A 7,878-nucleotide genomic window follows, 5' to 3' on the forward strand; every position below is an offset into this window, starting at 1 on the left:
TTTTCACAAAAAAATATTGACTAGAAACCAGCCTCATAATACCTTTCATGGGCAGTATTGGTTACCAGTAGGTTGCTATAAAATTTTTTTAAAATTATTCAGTGGAATTTTCTACTGACTGCCTGACTGATGCCTTCAATAATGGCTAAGGCTATGGGTACGTGCAATGCATGCGTCCTCCTTTTCCCCCATTTATTTGACAGTGCAAAGCGTCAATTGGCAGTAATGCTGTGTGATGGCTTCCCTATATTTGTAGTATATAGGAATTATCTGAGTTTTCTGTTGTAGAGGTCCTTCTTGTGGTGTTCTCCATTTGTAATGTTGTGTAATGGGCTGAAAACAAAGCATATTAGCTGTTTTCAGTAATTGATAGTTGGGGAACACATTCAGGTGAAACAATAAACCTGGCTCCATTTTTTTCTTCTAATGCAGAATGCATTCATGGAAAAGTAAAACAAGTACAAGGAATTTGTTTGATTAGGGATCAAAGAAATAAGAAGTTGTGAACAAAGGAAGTCACCTGCACCTGAAGATATACTATAAACATTTAATCCCTAATCCATGGATATAGGGATTAAATGTCCACTAGGAAACATTCATTGATTCATTTCTTTGATCCCTAATTTTTCCTTATACATGCATATCCCAGGTCAGTAAGTTAGTTTTAGCCTGACAATATGATAGCTTAAATATGTAGTGAATAGATTATATGACATTGGTGACCTTTCTGCAGCCTCTATAAACTCAGACCATCAAATTGATGGATCAAGGTCATGAAGAGTTATCTTTTGTCAACCTGTTAACACTTCTTACGAAGTTGTTAGTTTATATCATCTCATTTTTATCTTCACTACGTGACAGAGTAAAATTGAGATATGTTTCAAACTTGTTGAGGTGTACAATTGAAGGAACACCATCACTGTGGAAGGAGTTTGTGTGGCCTTGTTATGACAGTCGTGAGGAATGTTGTGTGAAGGAAGTGTTGACGGTGTGTGGACAACACATCAAAATACTATCCTGTCCTAACTGTAGAGTGTCATCAGTACTGGTGAAGATATTGAGTAACATTCAGCATCTTAGTTTACCATCAACCAAATTAGATTTTGGACAACTAAGAATGGCAATGCATCATATGGGGTGTCTCCAAGCACTAGAACTTACAGTGGATACTGATAGCTACATTAAACAATTACTTTACATTACTTCACACTTGAGAGAACTGTCTGTCCATGTAAAATCTGATCAACACCTTGTAAGTTTCCAGTTTTGGAAAGAAGCAGGATTTAAGCCTCCGAGGCTTAATGTTGTGGTGCCATTCTTTTCTAGTCGTTGCTGTGTGGTTGACTATGTTAATTGCTCATCTTCATTGACCGCTATTCCTACTGGTACCATTGCTAACTTTAGACTCTATGATGGATCTGGTAAAGTACCCTTAAACTTTTCCTCTACACTTCCATATTTCCAACTACAGTTTGAAAGATCTGATCAAGTGACCATTCCATGTGTTAAACTCAGTGACTTTGGTATATTGGGATTGAATGATGATTTAGCATGCAGTGATGACTGATTGTCATTGTGGTGGAAGGACAGTGTATATGGTACAGTGTAATAGTGATCATAACAAAGCTTAATACGTTAGCATGTATTACCAAATTTAATAACCTTGTGTGTACCACTCATTTTGAAATCCCATGCAGATTCCCAATCATTTCATTCTGGTCACTTGGAACAACTAGCTGTTGCTTATCCTAATCTTCAGAGACTCAATGTAGAGGGCAGTGTTTGTTTGCAAAGTCTACGAGGTCTGCAGGCTATTGCTAGTCACTGTCCAAACCTACAAGGACTAAACTTACTTGGTATACATGTTTCAAAAGTGGAGGATCATATCTTATTCTGGGAAATATGCGGCGATATGAAGCTGACCCACTTAGCAGTGGAGTATTGTCTTTTCAAATCAGGAGCTGCAAACAAGAAAAAGTTGATATGTTTGTATCAGAAATGTTGGACTAAAAGAGGAATTCAGTGTTCTTGGTATTGTTCTTGTTGGAATTTCACTATTGAGGATATGCTGTTGTTATCTAATTTTCTATCACTTAAATATTGTAATTTATCTGTTTTCTTGGAATTGCCTACTGTTGTACAGGATGCAATCAATAGTTGTAAGGAACTTGAATGTGTTAGGTTCAATTGTTACTTTCTCAATCCAGTATTGGATAAGTTAGCCCATAACTGCAATCTACAACAGTTGTACATTGGATCACCAAATACTGATGTTCCAGATAATTTTATGACCTCAGTTTCAGCTCATGGTGGACTGGTACATGTAGTTATGAGGGTAGCTTCTGTAACAGTTGAAGGTATAACATCTCTTGTGAGGAACTCTCCCAGACTGATAACGCTGTATGCTATACGTACATGTGATGTAGACAGAAAGGTACTTGGATATGATGATGTAGAGCACTTCAATGACACCATAAAGAAAATATTTTGCCATAGAAAGCTATTCATTGATTCAGCTGGGCACTACACAGCTCACTCATTATCACAAGAAGTTTTTACACAAGAAGGCACAGATCTTTTGCCACTTTGGAACTGACTGCTTAACTTATTGTGTAGCCACCATACTGCTATGTAGTTTGTAATATCATGCTATACAATTAAATTTATACGTTGTCCCTCATAACATATGCCAATCTGTGTTTGTACTTGATTGCACTGAAATATTATATCATAGTGATCTAAACTTTATTGTAGTGTGAATTGTGAAAAAAGCTAGTGGCTTATTGTTATGATCGATAATTTATGCAGGGAATAGTAATAGTGTGTAACATGTAGTGCATGAACAAATTTGTGTATACTTGCAATCGAAAAGTAAGATGCTTGTTTCCAATTTGAAATTAATGATGCTTACTTCTTTTGTTGTGACATGACACCTTAATGTAACCAATGCTTTGTACCCTCTGGTTGCAAAACCAGTGATTGACAGATAAACATTATGGTATAGCTACGTAGTAATTGATGAAATTTACTGCATGTGTGATGTTACTATCTTTATTTAATAGTTACATCAAGGCTGAGAGGGATTTTGCTGATATATACACCTGAAGCATGAGGGCCACAGGACTAAGGGTGTACTTATCAGCAAAACCTGATACAGTTGTGGTATAATTGTTATATATCACTCTAGGCACACTCACCTGATAGGTGAAAAAACTAGCTGTTGTAGCTGCCAAAGTAAAGTTTTATAGCTAATATCAATTATAAGTGGGTTGAATGCTTATCCTTACTTTTAATCGATACAGAAACTGCCAATTTTCTTTGAATACACAAGATGCACATTCATTTGTCAAGGAGTTCATTAAGAGTTAATAATTATATGGGGAGGGCTCCCATATTAATTCATGCAGTCCACAGAAGCAGTAGGTATTGGGCCAGAATTTATGGTCAACAAGCAGTATATGCATAGGGAACTATACCCAGAGGAGTCATAACAAGAGGGTATAAATCTACAGCGGATCATGAAAATGCACAATTTATATTAATGTGCTGTAGTTTACAAAGCAATGATGATGATGCATGACATACGTGAAGACCAAGGCAAGTGAACAGATAGCATGATAAACTTGGAGGATCAAGATGTAAGCTAAATTCACTTCCAGGATCTACATAAGTAAGTATATATTCACAAATTAAATGACTCAATCAACACGAGCCATTTGAAAGTTATTACATGTATATCAGTGCAATCTGTGTCATTAGGGTTGGCTACAATGAGGGTGATGTTATTAAAGCAGAGGAGGTTAGCCAGGTTTATAATTCAAATGCCACTTGGTGGATTCAATGCAGCAGAGGCATTAATTAAAAGGACATTTGACTGGCAAAAGCTGAACATTAAGCCTTGTTTTTAAGGCTTATTACTATAGTGCAGAGGGAAGAGGAGATGAACACATACTTTGTACATTGATACTTTAATCACAAATGGACAGCATTCCTAACATCAATATTTTTTTACTCATAAAGTCCAGAAAACACGATCAGCTATTCTTGAACACGGGAAGTGAGTGACGTACGTTATTGATGGGAGTTTGAGCCTTATTATACCAAGCTGCATGTGCATATCCAATGTACCGAAAATATGAAAAATCTGTGTTGACAGAAATGAGCACATTATACCATCCATGAGCATCTCGGACTTTATGAACAAGTAGCTACTCAGCTGAATGGAGCTTACAAACATCAGACTTTTTGTCTTGTAAATGAAAAGAAACATTAATTCTTTGATTATAGAGATGACATAGCCAGGCTGTGCATCAGAGTACTGGAAATGCTGACACAATGACTGTCCATTGTGCCTGAAACATGAAATTGAAGTTGCTGTTGACACTGATATCCTCGGGTACTACTGGAAGCTATACATAAGAGTATGGCAATTATGTATTTCATTCAGAAACTAAAAACTTGATAATTGGTGATCTACGTAGTTGGGCAAACACAGGTCCCATTGTAACTTTGTATATTTTTTTCTACAGAACACATTTTCAACATTTTTACAGGATAAGGTTGGCCTAAATGAGGAAACTAATAGGATTTGCAAGCAATTGCAGAGTCAATGATAGATACCAATGCAACAGTCGAACAGGTTGGATGGGGTTGGGTTTGGTTATTTGTTATAGTAACAGACTAATTCATTAAACACTCTGAAATTTGTTAGAAAATGGTGCAGAATTGATTCTCCAAAACTATAACTTCCTCCAACTGGAAGGCCAGCACACTATATAGCACAGCTTGTGTTTGCATGAATCTGCAAGTAATTCTTTGGAAGGTACTATACTTACTCTTGATCCACTATTAGGGCTGGAAGCTGGATAGCCAAATATGACAGGTTTGGAGGCAAAACCAAATTTTGTTTGATGCAAATACAAAACCATGTGGTAGCAATATATGTTCTTCCATTACAGCATGTGGCAATTGCAAGGGACAGAAACAAAAGATAAGCCATTTTCAATTCCTATATCCATCTTTTTTTTTCTCACACAACTACTTCTGCAATACATTTCTTAGGGGAAGCGCCTCTGCAATCAATTCCATTGTTGCCAGATGATTGCTCCAAATGATCATGTGAAAAAATTTAAAATAATTTTTTTCATAAAAAGTTCATAAATCTGGTCCAATGGTCACCCTCCAAAAACCAGCATGTGCCAAGCCCACACATTATAAATAGGTGGATCTCTGGATTAGTAGGGCACTGAAGAGCAAAAAAAAAAGTCACAGCCTAAGATTCCTAAAAGTTCATAAAAAATTCATAGATTATTTCAGGTTCATAAACAAGACAAAAAGTTCATAAATCTATGAACTTTATTCACAACATGGCAACACTGGTCAATTCAGACACCTGGAAATTTTTTATGGAAAATACGGACAATCCCCATTTACAAACACAGGGAAGCCACCATTGAGCTACTGCGAATGGACACCTTGAACTGTCAGCAAAAAGAAATGGGACACAAAGGAGGACAAAGGTAAGTCCATGATGCACATCCAAAAAGCACCTGTTGGGCTGAAGAATGAAAAAAATCACTGAAACCTGTAGCCTTAGCTGTTGGAGTTACACTTGTCTGAAGGAATTAGTCAGGCAGTCAGTCAGTCAGTCAGCAGAAAATTCCACTGAATAATCTTTTTTTTAAATTCCGTAGCATTTAGCTTGATTCTTTTTCTCCTTAACCAATACTGCCAAGGCGCCATGAAGCTATTGTGAGACTGATTTCTGGTCAATATTTTTTTTGAAAAGGTGCTAACCTCCATGGTCCCTAATGTACAGTATACTGTGCTGTATGATGTTTGACAATATTAGTACTTTTCCTTGCCGTGTTTGTACTGTGCCTTTTGTAGTCACATGCGTGTGTCCAAGGTATTGTAATTGTGTGTTTTAATATACATCCCATGCAATGATGGTTCTTCCCTCTCTTAGGAGCAGTATCCCTTCTTCTAAAGTGACATGCTTTATCAGCTATGGCTGTTACTGTATATATATTTATATCAATGATGCCAGTAGTTACGGTCTGTTCTTGCAATGCAAGTTTCTACCATTTGTAAGGCTTAACACCACCTTATCTATGTACACTTACTATGAAGCCATATATAGCTGAAGGGAATTTCTGATCGAACCTGTTATGTCATTCCAGGTGTTGCATGTGTGTTGTGCCCCCTTCAACATCGTCTGAGGAGATGACTCAATGTATTGGGTCATGCAGAGTATTGCTGATTGATTACCACAATTGCAAGGTGATTATTTCTTCATTGCTTAAAGCATTGCTGTGCATGTGTAAGGTGGCACGAGAGAGGCATGTCCCTTAGTGCTGCATTTTTGTACACACAAGCATAGGCAGCATTTGAAGGATTTTAACAACAAATAAATGGCCATGCTGTCCACACACATGACTCAGTTTTAAAACCGTTAACTAGATTGTCTGTTATGGCAAGTTCAACAAATTTTTGGCCGGTTAGATTTTCAGTGGCTCAATAATAGCACCATCAACCTTGCTGCATTATTGGCTTACTCATGAACAGCAGTTAGATAGCTGTGCACACTGTCCATTATTCAAACTTACATGCTTTCCTCAGTCATTCTCCTCCTGTAGCACAGCGGATTCTAGATCTCAAGTTATCTGATAACTCCCTATTGAGTATTGATCAACTTATGATCCAAGTGACTACACAAAAGTGAAGGGGATAAAAATATATTGCCAATTAGCAATATCAGAATAAAAAAGTTAGTTATTACATTATGAATGATTAATGTGACTAGACTAAACCTTATAAATGCTATTAAATTATCTTAGCAGCTTGCAGTGACAATAAGACTATCCTAACCACTAAGGGAAGAGCCCAAAACTACTATATACTGTGTTTTGCATATAAAGTGTACTGCAAACATGTTCAGATAATGTTAAGACATGACATATAGCTTTTTCATGAACAAAATTATATTAGGCTTTTTACACTCATATATAACAGATGGACCTTAAAGTGTAATGCGTGTACACAATTATATTAGGCCTGTTAGGAATTATATACAACTCTTATACACCATGCATAGCTAGGAATGCAATAAGACAAACTGGCAACGCATCTCCTTCACCTTAAATTTACCGCACAAAACACTTTGTCTGGCTTTAATGCAGCAGCTTTCTTAGTAACAATCAGAGTGTATCACTGTTGGTATTAAAATTTGTGATGAATCCAACAAGTATGGTTATACAAATGTTTTGTTCTATAAAGTTCACCAACAGATGCATGGAATTAGAGTAAATTATCTATTCTCGGACACCATGTATACTTGGACGCTCGTTCTCGTAAACTGCTGGACGGAATCATACGAAAATTGGTGTGGGTATACCTTGCATATAACCTAACTGTATATACCTCCAAGTTTGAGCCAAAACTCTTGTTGAGATTGACCACATCAAAGTCGTTGCTCGAAATCATGTATTCTTGGACAAAATTCAAGTATAGTCGGACACCGGTCAGTAATCCTACATCAAATACTTTAAAGACTTACCACCAACACCATCTGTTAGGGCTATTCATTAGCTATCAACAGAGCCATAGTTTGTTTCTTTCTATCTCATTTGCAGGTATAGCTGTGATTGGAAATGTACGAGCATGTTACCACCAGTATTTTCGGACACGAGCTATCAGCTGGTTCTTGCACACGGTTATACCAAATCGTACAAAAATTATTGTGGACATACTTTACACATAGCCTATCTGAACCTCCAAGTTTGAACTAAAAAGCTTTTATGGTTAGCTAACTAGAGTGGATTAAAGTTTCCACAAGAAAATTAGTATTCTCATTTTTCTCGGATAATAACCAATCCT

The sequence above is a fragment of the Dysidea avara genome, chromosome 10 (genome assembly GCF_963678975.1).
Source record: "Dysidea avara chromosome 10, odDysAvar1.4, whole genome shotgun sequence".
NCBI classification, from domain to species: Eukaryota; Metazoa; Porifera; class Demospongiae; order Dictyoceratida; family Dysideidae; genus Dysidea; species Dysidea avara.